Below are 10,539 nucleotides of genomic sequence, written 5' to 3'. Positions count from 1 at the left end.
GGTTCGAGGAAGTGTTCTACGTTCTTCGTGTGAGGTGTTCGTGTGCAATGTTTTTTTGCGTTGACATTCACAAATAGTATCGATATACGGCAACACGAGGAAGCTGACAATTAAATACATTTGTACACTGAATATCATTGCCGGGATTATTTTTTCATTCCCTAAACTCAAATATTCAGAAAAGTTTAAATGAGTTTGTAATGCAATGAGTGTATATCGATATGGCACATAGTAGTACATTAATGTTTTACATAACGCCGAACGAGAAACAATTATGATCTACTCAATACAACAACAATACTATCCTAAAAAGCTTTTTGAAAATATCCGAGGTCAACACTGAAATTAATTACCTAGATAGGTTACGTTTAAAAAAAATGGGCAATTTATAAATGAGATGTATAGGTCCTCACGCAATGGAATGTAACGTGTTAATGGGGCAGATGGTATTTACTAAATAGGCTATTAGTGTAATAGTTTAATTTCACTTTATTTGTTATATGATTGAAACTTTAATGGTTCAACTAACACATTGTGAAACATTACTGTTTGTAATCTGGACACTAATTCACACAATAATTTTATGAAGGAGTAAGTGTTTTGATAGGTTCCATCTCACCGATATGAAACGCCTTTTCTGATGGTAATTTGCAAACATAAACAACATACAAGATATAGACCAACTGTACCGAGAGAAAGCAGTCATATTTCTGCGTATTCCAGTATTTGACGTGGACATATGAATTTAGTAATGCAAAGCGAAGTGTATTTGAGCTGGTATATATCTGTAAGTTAATGTTGCTTCATCGGTATTGCACTGGAAATTCACAATATCTCTGGCTGTACTATTTGATGGTGACTCGTTACCGCCGCCGATAAAACTAACATCGTCGCTATGCTAACTATAATTAATATCTAAATGTTCTTCTGTTGTATCATGGAGCTAGAAAGGGAAGGAGGGGTAACACTATTGTTTCTGCCTGTTCTATTATAGTTATAGTTTCTTTGCTCATTAGATATTGACCACTTCATTATAACAAGATTAACAGGGTTTAATCTTTTGTTGGTTGACTTCATGAATATCAGTATACTGTAAAATTACTAATTTTCACTGGGTTTTAATTTAGCCAATATAGCCAGTGAATAATTATATCAACAACATCAAATTGCTATATGAAATAGGAATTTTTATTTTCATGTTAAAAACAAAGTAAAGTAGCTATCGTAAAATATATAAATACTGCGAAATGAAATAATCAATTGTGAAATACACTCCATGTAAAAACGAAATCTTTTAGCCAAGTTTGATATTGTCTAGACAAACAATAAAAACGTAAAAAATGGTAAGGCTATTGTGATTTCAAACATAATTTTCACGATTGCACATCGGCGCACAATAAAAATAAATATCTCACTATAACTGTCTGTTTTCAAGCAACCCATACAAACTTTAACATCTTTTAGAGAATTCGTAGGGAGAAAAATATTTAGCGTTGAGTATTGAGTTCTTTTCCGCATACACGACAAGTACACGGCCATGACTGCGCTGAGAATGTATCCAGGACTGTGTTGTTTCCGGTGTCAAAGGTCACTGAATGAAATCTGACGTCACTTGGAAGAAAACACGTACATGTATTGTTTGTTATTTCTTCAGCATATTCGTTTTTATGGACATAAAATATTTTCCCGTTCAGCAATATCTGGAAACGCAACAATTAGCATAAGTAAATATGCGGTCTCAATCATGGTGTAAAAGGCTTATTTTAATAGGATTAATTCTGCCTAAAACAAAGCTATGTCATCAGATTAAAACAGACTTAACAAGTGTCCTCTCTTTTTTTCCTTTCTGCCTCCATGGTATCATTCTTTTATGCGTCATGCCAACTATGTATTGTATTGTAGATAAAGCATACAATAATGGGGACACATGTAACTGGGGGACGTGTCATTAATAGACGAGGTGATGTCAGGTTAATATTCCACTGTGATCTGAAATCGTAGGTCATATTATGTGGACATACATTTGGAGTAATATGTTGCACGTTGTATTTCACCAGTCACTAGATTAGGCAATAGTCTGCTAAGCCATTGTTTACTGCTCGAATGGTTTGAATACTCTAATCGTTGTTGCAAATATTTAATCAAAAGTTTCATAATATGTTAAAGAATATGATACGAATCGGGTTAAATACTAGTCGGGATTGAGGGATAGTGTACACATGAGACACATGTTAAACATAAAAATCGATTCTAATCATACGTTGGTAGATTTCAAATGAGAACAAGCGTTTCATTGTGTACCTTATTTTTCTTGACTGATGGGGGGCAAGGGTTAAAGAGCATTACGAGGGTAATATGCGCATGCTCTCTTCACACGGCACAGCAATGGCGGAGAATTTGAGTCGGAGAGCTCTTCGGACCATTCAATGTTCCATTTGTTAACACCGTAAACTGTAAAAACGTCTTTTTTTCTTCGTAAATTGTGAAAAGCACCTTTTATTTCCCGTAAAACCGTACCAGCTACCCCCTTGCATCCCCTATTGACTTGTGTGTTGACGAGAGAACCGAATATGTCACATCACAATACATCAAAAGTTGCTCAGCTAGTACGACAAATATATCATGCTTGATAATTATGTTGTTTATTTCCCCGGTGTGTGTGTACAAGTGAAGTACAGACACGTGTTAAACCTGTAAATATGACCGTCATCCGTCATGTGTAAATTTGTATTTTCCATATGTTGCGTCTCTCACTGAAAGTAACACACTCAATAAACGTGGATTAGCGTGCACGATTGAGCACATGATGGCTTTGAACATATATCATAATCGTATTGAGTATTTTCATTGAATTTGTGAGAGTGAACGACTGATTAAGACGATATTCTGCTAATATATTGTGCTCCGTTTCTGCGAGGTACATTATCTGGATTAACAAATATTTGCAGAATTAAACTTATAAATGGGGCTATTATCTCCAAGCAAATTTTGGTGGAGGTGGATTGATTTGTATAAATGATGCGAATGAACGGTGCACTGCTCACACATATTAATATATATCATGGGTTCTAGGGTCCATAACAAAATAGTATTTTGGTCATTGTGTCCAACATTAGCAAAAGTTCATATTTCGCCATTGCACTACGCATTTCGTTAACAAATAATTTAAACTCACAAAATGTGTGTACCAACAAACATTGTTTTCTCATTGTATTACCATACGTTTGAAAAAAAATTATTCAAATTTACTATTATATTAAACTCCATTTAAAATAATGGTACAATTAAATCGTTTGTGTTTTGAATGATATGTCATATTTTATATAAGTGAATCATATTATATGTTATAATTATTATTCATAACTAATCAGCTTTCAATTATCCATATAAACGAAATTTTGCAATCAAAATTCTCATAAACAAGTAACGAGAGATAAATATTACTAATTAAGTTTCGTTACGGAAAACAACAAATAAGTTCAAAACGAATACAAACTCAAATTAATGAGCCATTTAACATACTAATATGACACACCATGAGAAGATTATTTACTGCATTTATAATAGTATATATTATTATATCTGTCACCGTAACACCATAAGTTACAGCGTGGCGTAATTGTGCTGTATTTTACGGGATATTTTCATCCTACCATATTAGGAAATGCGAATTCTAAATATGGAATGACTACGCGCGTAAGCGTTCTCTAATAATAAAAAACATGGCTGGCACCAGGGTTTGCCCGGACTCCACACAAAGAAGTTTGTTGACTCTTCTAATATTTTGATTTCTGAATTCTGCAAGATGTGTCATCGTAGAGGTGAGTGTTTGCTTGGTAATTCGGCAATGTGATGTGGGCAGTTGTCTAAGAGTGAGCATCTCCCACAATTGTACACATTGTGACTCGTAATTTTACTATCAACTAGCAAGGCGTGCATGGTGAGAGCTTTCACTGTGTTAAGTCAGTGTATAGAGTAAAGGTCAAATTGGTCTTGCGGTTTGAAGACATTCCTGTGAATTGGAGTTTCCACACTTTAGTGAGGAGGAAGGTCAAGACGCCAGCACATATAATTTATGACCTGTGAGTGGTTAGCCGTCCTATAACATGGTACATGTTGGGCAGTCTGAGTGAAGTGATTTTGACTAAACGTAATCAGTCTTGACCAGATATTCAAGTTCTGATGTACAATATTAACAAGTTGTGTACAGATTATAGAATAAGGATTAACAAAGTTAGCTCTGCATAGTAATACAAATGTGCTCGGTCTACAAAAATAAGCTAACATTCAGAACACTAGTCCCAAAAGTTGAATAATGTATGTAATCAGCCACAGTTTTTGTCATGTGCTTATTAGCGATGGCTGTAGTAGTTTTTATTGGTAGTCAGTAGCTATATCACCCACAATATGAGTCAGTCAGTGGCGGATCTTGGGGAGTCTTGGGGTCCGCCCCCCGTTGAAAAAAATATTCAATTTGTTTTTGTATAATATAGACAAATCATTAACTTAGTCTGGCAATTTTAAAGTTGGGGGACCCCCCCAATAAAAAACCCTGTCAGTTTGGAAATTTCACTCGAAAGTAAAAACAATCTTATTCTAATCAGATTGCGTCACAATAATTATAATGGTTGTCGAATTTCACTTGATCAGCAGCAATCTAATGGTAGTAGTGTCAACTGTCAAAGTATATCGCTTTTTTGGCCCTTTTTGTATTAATAATGTCCGGAATGAATCGAATCCTTATTGTTACTAATACTAGTGCAGTCGTTTGATCCCTCAAGTAGTCTACTAGTAGTACGTCGCTCACAACAGTTTATCAGTTCCACGGAGTAAACACGATTAAACTAACGGGACTATATATCAATTGATTCATCACGATTTCAGATGATTAATGGCAGAAACATTTTCTGATTTTTGAATATATTACCAATCCCAATATTCGAATTATGTATTCATTGAAATTAGCCAAAACACATTCTTATATGTATGTACTTACTGTTGTTCGGACACAGAAACCCTTGCAACGACTTTTATTTCATATAAGGCGACGATGCACCATGATTGATAGGAATTTTAAACAATAAATTGCACTACTAATACATACGTTAATTTTGTCATGTTATATTCCACATGAAAGCTTATTTTGCCAGCTTTTCAACAGTCTTATGCATTCTTTTGTGGTTGCTAAAATGGCCGTTTTTGGTTAAATTGTGTTAAAAACCATTAACTTATGAGCGCATAGGTTTATCGAATGGCAGTTTGACTTGTTCATAGCATATGTTCACTAGTATTATAGAACAAAAGTTTGTAGTCTTTCCATTGACTAGTTTTTTCACAATGCCTTCTAAAAGTTTCACACTTTTAAATTGACACGTAATTAACGCTATTGCCGTTTGACAATGCTACAAAACGCGGAGTTGGCGAAACTGTCTTCGTGAGCCAAGCTTCTGATGTCCCGCTATGTTTATAAAGTCAACAGTGGGTTGAGCTTGTACGCACATGTATACAAATTACCGATCAGCTGATTGTTTATAAATCTGACTCGCCAGGGGCCCGGAGTAAAATTCGACTCGCAGATGTTATAATAAAAATAAAATAACGTCAATAGACTATGTCAAAGTATACTATGCATCACAATAGTATTGTATCCGTAATATCTGGGAAAAGTATTTTTATTGTTACTCCTCTGAGAGCTGACAGAAATTCTTGTTCGGCCGTCTCCTCGCTATTTGAAGCCAAAATGACGGCGTGGTTTATGTAAGGAGGAGCGGAAATTGGTTGCGGAAGTCGAACAATTTGATGACCGCCTGATGTGTTGCGTACGAACGGCGTTTGTGAAATCGTGGAGGTAGCTCCATGGTGAAAGAAGTACACAGGAAACGAAGCTGGTCTTCCCGAAACATGATTTACATACTAGTATTGGCTCCAGCGATCAATCAACTTTAATTAAGCAAGATATATGCATATTAAACAGTTAAACTAAGACCGTGGCACATGTGTTTGTATTTAATAATTTTAAACCTAGTTTATAAGGTGTTCTACTCGCAATATAATTTTTAAATTTTTACTCAAAAACTAGGACGTTTTTTGCTATATAAAAAGTTAAAAAAGTAAAATTCCACCTTCTAATGCATTTTCCCTGCAACAACACCTTAAAAACAAATCTTTCATTAACTGTCGAAGTGCAAATATACAGTTGTAAACAAACACAGTAGTGCTAATTTTTTTAAAGCAAAATATTACTAATGTTAGGTCTTGCTCATTAGCAACACAGTACATAAACAATAACATTAAAAGTGTCGTATTAATTGTCAAATATTTTGCAATTATTCCTAATAGTTGGCAAAGTTGGAGTTACTAATTATAATTATAAGATATTGATTCAGCGAATCAGGTAATAATTCATAATAAAGAAACGTATCTTAAATTAAGCTGACGGATTAACCTCCATCACACAATTATATTCAATATATTTTATGTTGTGCAGGTTCATAACCACTTTACTTAATTCATGTAAAACGGGTATATTTTAGACAATATAGTTTATGTATATTATGTAAATAGAGGCAAGAATGTATACTGGACAATTTACATGTGTGACGTCGCACACGGAGAACCATGAATTATTAGGTACGTCAAAATGTATGCATGGTATGGATTTGTCTCTAACAGTATTACTCGTCATTAAAGTACTAAATGCAGCCTTCGCCGTGCATATTATTATTATTATTATTATTATTATTATTATTATTATTATTATTATTATTATTATTATTAGAAGGTTTAGGCAGCGAAAATACACACTACATAAACCACATCAAATTCGGTGGCGATCCTGTGACAACAGAAATAAACAGCATTCAATAATCTCCACATAAATGAACTGATCAGAAAAAAACACATTCTAATTGGTCCATAACACCTGCACATTAATCACTCAGATACTCACCAAGTGAAACTCAAGTACACTTACAGTTAAATGCGTCTAACTTTGGGCTATAAATCACGTCTGAATGTGGGATGTTATCAGTATATAGTATGGTAATGATTATAAACATAAACAATTCTTTTGCCTGCATTTGTTAATTCAATATAATCAAATTTGTTGTGTACTGTTTTGTGTGGAGATTGACTTGTAACAATACAACACGCAACAAAGAACGGAATGTGTTAAAATGGGTTTGTATTACCATTTATTATTACGATATTATTTCAGTATATAGCTGTGCTAACACAGTAGCATTCTAGTTCACAGTAAATATTCAAAGTGCAAATCAAAATTAATATAATAACAGAGGACACGGATACAACCGTTTTCAAAAGTCTTAATTTACAATGTTGAATACAGCTTCCCTTGCGGTACATAAATGGCCGTCATGGTGATCGAACAAAGGCGACTTTCTCAACAATATCTTCGACGTTGTAGTGGAATGTCTTTCATGTTGATTGAACAATAACATTATTTGTGTTAAAACTCCCTAGCTTATATATATATATATATGTACAAATGTGAGTAACAAACCAGGGCATTCCAACCACAATCAAGACACAACTGTGACAGCGTACATGAATTGTATACAGATTAATCACACACTTTTGACCACGTTAAGTTATTTTTAAAAATAGGTTACTACGTTATATAAAAAACACATTGCAATATAATTAATTTCAGTAACAGATAGTTGCCCTGTGCAAAAGTGCATCAAATGCAGCACACTTTTTCATATATTGTGCAAATTGTAATCCTGATGAAGCAACTATACTCACAGTGCTTTTCATCAAATCTGTTAACTGATGACAGTGATGACGCACACACTGCCAAAACACGAAAGAGCTTTACCGAATTAATTGCCGAAAATATGTTTGGAATTACAATGTACTCGTTCATAGTTTTTCAGAAATTTCGTTGTCTTCTTTTTGATAACTTGATATCGATACATGATGTTTTTCTTTCTACTTCACAGTACATACATACATGATTCAATATTATTCAATATATAAATTGTATTGTTTCTTCTTTGAAATGTCTTATTCTTAATTAGATGTATGTAATACGTGTTTCAAGCATCTTATATATAATGCTATAGTGAGCTTAGTGAAACTATGCTAATCAAGCAAAATTAACTAGTCGCGTGGTGTTTAGAAAATGTCCTCCACCAACCAGTTACCGAGAAGAATGACATAGAGATATACTTCCAATACATCAATTTACAGATATATTATTGTGACTAGTCAAACTCACTAAGTTTCATTAAGATGTATTTGCATGTATTTCTAGCGCATCAATTTAATTTGTAAATTTCATTTCAAAGTCTATATTAAAACTAGACTGTGGGCCTGACGCTCATCGGTAATTACAACTATAGCCAAGCAACGAATTAGAAGTATAATATACAATACTTGCTCAGGTGTGTCAAGGCCAAGATGAATAGGTATGTGTTAACTTTAGTAGCTGAAATTAGTAGCTTTAAACATGCAATGTATAGTTAAGCAATGTCATATGTGGATGATCACTGTATGGATTTTCCTTTCCTTGGCACGATACATTGCAAAGTGCTACCTGTTGAAAATCAAATAGGGAAATTGTCCAGTTTAAAGAAGCAGCTTCATATGAGTGCACTGCAGATTCTAGAGATTGTCCATAATAGTAATTGTTGAAATGAAAAATTGAGATGCTTTATCATTTCTGACCCAATTTGCGGATTTGTTCGTCAATCTACAGCTCTTAACAAATCTAGCAAACAATCTAGCAGTTTGAAAAGAATTTTTGAAAATAGCATTTCTGCCAAGAAATTAACAACAACAAAAATCATCTAAAAAATTACTAAAAAAATCACTAAAAATAAAAAAAGATAACTCCGCAATAAGACAAAACCGCAGAGAAAATATGATTTGGACAAATTAAGAGTTAAAAAAAATAATGAAAAATTCATTAAAATAGTAAATTGAAGATAATGTAACCACATCAACAGGTTACGGCGCGCTACTTGTTCAGCTTTTTTGAATTATAGACTTATAGACTGATTTACGAGCAAAAATAATGATGAAAAACTCACTAAAAATAGAAAATATTAGATACTGCTTTCACATCAACAGACTATATAGAGAACCAACGTAAGTACTCATAGAAGAATTAGCAAGATTGTCATTTTTTTCTTTTACCCAATTTGCAAAATTATAGTCTGATCTATGATCAAATTCCAATCCAATAAAGAAATACAAATCTCTGTCGCACAGGTTACTTTCACACCAAAAATCAAAGCTGATGGTCACTGCTTACATCTAGGCCTATGCATTCTGTAAGTACCATGTATTAACTTTGAATAGTCAAAAATTTAAAAATATTATCAAAATTAAAGATATCATTACAAAATGAACCACCTTGAAGAAGTTTTGCCCCAGATATCTATATAATAAATATGAAAACAATTTGACTGTCGGTTTTGGAGAATAGGTGTAGAATAACACTTGTGCCTGAAAATAACAAAAATAAAAAATATAAAAATATCACATAAAATACAAATTTGAAGATAATGCTACCACATCAACAGACCACACAGAGAACCAGCAATGTTACATGTTACATTGAACTTTTTTTAGCATCTTCAACAAATAGGGAATCTTCATACCAAACATTAGAGTTAAAGATCCAGTGGTGTTGGAGGAGAAGTCGTCCACGAACGGTCGGCCGGACTCTTCATGATCCCTAAAAAACGGATTTGAAAACAGCAACAACATCAGATTGTGAGAGAGAATGTTCTTTCATTTTATTTGGATGATTGGTAATATGATGTACATATAAATGGCGACAGCCTTTTATGACATCATTTGTAGTTTGAATTGGACATAGATAATGGAGTTGTCCAGACTTTGAAATATTAGTTTGTCTGTACAGGTTTATCTTTTTCAATTGCTGTGTAGATGATTCCAAACTTTCAGGAAAACCTCGTTGCAATGAACGTTCTTTGAATGTTGATGTGTAACACGGTAAATGTAATGAATAAGCCACTGTACGAGTGCACATTAATATGAGGGGGAGGGGGGCGCTTTGTCATTTGTAATGTTATACTAACCGTGAACACGTAGATTTACATGCATGTAGTTGTCTCTAATACCAGATACGGCTTGCATTTCAAACAAAGTTTCAATTTCCGTCATTACATTAGAAACGTGTGCGCTCTGATGGTGTGCTGCGTGAACATTTAATAGTTAACATTAGAAACGTTAGAAACCAGCAAATAATTTGCGCGAGCTGGAAATCGACTGATGGCGCTATACCTCGAAACTCATCAATTAGAATGACATATTAAAGTGCGCATCTGCTGACGGTGTCGAGAGAATTTGATGTGTTCGAATCTTGTGTTTTATGTCTGTCACATTTTAGAATAATCTATTTAAGTGGTAAAGAAATGTGACAATATACTAATTAATACTGCATGTATATGTTAGATAAACTAATTTTAAAATGTATATATTTTCCGTGCAGTTGAACCATCAGGTGAAAAGATGGAACATTGGTTATCACACACCTACTCTTTC

This window comes from Saccoglossus kowalevskii, chromosome 15, assembly GCF_978046115.1.
Source record: "Saccoglossus kowalevskii chromosome 15, keSacKowa6.1, whole genome shotgun sequence".
In the NCBI taxonomy this organism is placed as follows: domain Eukaryota; kingdom Metazoa; phylum Hemichordata; class Enteropneusta; family Harrimaniidae; genus Saccoglossus; species Saccoglossus kowalevskii.
The sequence above is the reverse complement of the archived record's forward strand: the minus strand, read 5'-3'. Positions refer to the sequence as shown.